This window comes from Crinia signifera, chromosome 2 (genome assembly GCF_055691185.1).
Source record: "Crinia signifera chromosome 2, ASM5569118v1, whole genome shotgun sequence".
NCBI lineage: Eukaryota > Metazoa > Chordata > Amphibia > Anura > Myobatrachidae > Crinia > Crinia signifera.
The window spans coordinates 290,074,296-290,076,815 of NC_139218.1; the positions used below are offsets into that span (position 1 = coordinate 290,074,296).

Consider the following 2,520-nt stretch of genomic DNA (forward strand, 5'->3'; position numbering starts at 1 on the left):
AGTACTTCCATACAGTACACTACTGTACTGTACATGGAGATACTGTATTGTGTGTGGGGGGGGCGCTGACCTGGACAGAGAGGTTTTTTGGACCGGGTCTGAGAGCGCCAGAGTCAGCTGTTCAGCAGTGGTATTGATACAGATTTGGGGGGAGCAGTATTAGACAGGTCCTTCTGAGCATTGTTCCGCTCTCCAACTCCAGGGCCTGGACCCCACTTCTTACATTCCCATTCCTGCAGCCACCAGACCTGGTTTCCAGCCCATGGTTGGGGTGATGTCAACATGTTAACCCCCGGAATCCATGGCAGATCATGTACTGTACAGTAAATTCTTTGCAATGAGCATGTTAATCCCTTCCAGAGTGTGCAACACCTGGAAGACCAGGTTCATCCCATGGCAACGAGCATGTTAACCCCCTAATATGCAATGAGCATTATAGTGTGTGTAGTAATGGACATTATGGAATGTGGTAAAATACTGTACATACTGTACTGTAATACAGTAGGTACAGTATTTTGGTGTACAGTATGGCATAATGTGTAGGACTAATGAGAGAGAGATGGAGATTGCTGCTACAGTACTGTGCAGTATTTCAGGGAGTCTCCTGCTGAAGAGGGAAGGCAACTACTGTATGCTGTACAGTACATGCTTGTTGCCATGGGTGATTTCCTACAGCATTGGTTTTCATGACATACTGTACAGTACTGTACAGTAAATTGTGGGCCCTTACAAACTTTTGATATGGGGCCTACAAATACTGTATCTGCAGTAATTACAGTATGCCTTACGCACTGTATTTCTTATTTTTCCAGGTATCAGCAGGATGACGCTGCGGGAGAGACAGCACCGCCACTGTAAGTACAGTACAGTATACTGTATACAGTACAGAGCGGAACATTGCATATTGACTTTCAAACATGTGGGATACTGTACAGGACCACAGCATTTCATCCCTCCTGGAATGGGTCATTTTGGCAGGTACTGTACTGTACTGTACTGTTATGTACTGCACAGTACAGTATGTACTGTAGTGTTGATACAGTACCTTAACACATTGTACTTTATAGTACAGTATGTTCGTGTTAGAGAATATACAGTACTGTACAGCACAGTAGTTTTTTTGTGTGCTTTTCCGCAGTCCCAGTGGATGTCGCAGCTCCAGAAGGCCTCCCTGCCGCCACCCAGGAGGAGAGGGCCACCTCTGCCCCCACCCAGCTGGAGGAGGAGTCTCTGAGCGCGGTTGGTAAGTATTGTACAGTATAACACCAGGGCTCTCACCATCTGTACCGGAAAAGTATTTTTGAACAGGCTCCAGCATGTACTGAGGCCCTTGTTCTTCTTCACTCTCTGACAAAATCCTTCTTGGATGGACAAACCCATGTGCACTGCAGGTGAGGCAGGTGTTACTGGACTTGCGCAGAGAGAATTACAGTATGTACTGTACAGTAGATTTGGGTGTGTCATTTTGCACTGCCTCGCCTGCTGTGCACATGGGTTTGTCCATCTACTGTGGGGAGGATTTTGTCAGAGAGTGAAGCAGAGTAAGGGCATCAGTTCCTGCTGGAGCCTGTTCAAAAATACCCCTGCTTGCACGATACAGCCTCTTTATTTTGTCCTTTTTTTTTTGACATTTGCAGCTCCAGAAAGCCTCCCTGCCGCCACCCAGGAGGAGAGGGCCACCTCTGCCCCCACCCAGCTGGAGGAGGAGTCTCTGAGCGCGGTTGGTAAGTATTGTACAGTATAACACCAGGGCTCTCACCATCTGTACCGGAAAAGTATTTTTGAACAGGCTCCAGCATGTACTGAGGCCCTTGTTCTTCTTCACTCTCTGACAAAATCCTTCTTGGATGGACAAACCCATGTGCACTGCAGGTGAGGCAGGTGTTACTGGACTTGCGCAGAGAGAATTACAGTATGTACTGTACAGTAGATTTGGGTGTGTCATTTTGCACTGCCTCGCCTGCTGTGCACATGGGTTTGTCCATCTACTGTGGGGAGGATTTTGTCAGAGAGTGAAGCAGAGTAAGGGCATCAGTCCTGCTGGAGCCTGTTCAAAAATACCCCTGCTTGCACGATACAGCCTCTTTATTTTGTCCTTTTTTTTTTTGACATTTGCAGCTCCAGAAAGCCTCCCTGCCGCCACCCAGGAGGAGAGGGCCACCTCTGCCCCCACCCAGCTGGAGGAGGAGTCTCTGAGCGCGGTTGGTAAGTATTGTACAGTATAACACCAGGGCTCTCACCATCTGTACCGGAAAAGTATTTTTGAACAGGCTCCAGCATGTACTGAGGCCCTTGTTCTTCTTCACTCTCTGACAAAATCCTTCTTGGATGGACAAACCCATGTGCACTGCAGGTGAGGCAGGTGTTACTGGACTTGCGCAGAGAGAATTACAGTATGTACTGTACAGTAGATTTGGGTGTGTCATTTTGCACTGCCTCGCCTGCTGTGCACATGGGTTTGTCCATCTACTGTGGGGAGGATTTTGTCAGAGAGTGAAGCAGAGTAAGGGCATCAGTTCC

General features: G+C 48.0%; 1 long non-coding RNA gene across 1 annotated transcript; it reads left to right on the forward strand.

Moving 5' to 3' along the window:
• The first annotated feature begins 1,044 nt into the window (after positions 1-1,044).
• LOC146059063 (uncharacterized) lies at positions 1,045-2,320 on the forward strand. Its single transcript, XR_014470129.1, has 3 exons — positions 1,045-1,243; positions 1,638-1,724; positions 2,119-2,320. It is a non-coding gene; the product is annotated as an uncharacterized LOC146059063 (long non-coding RNA).
• The last annotated feature ends 200 nt before the right edge of the window (positions 2,321-2,520 follow it).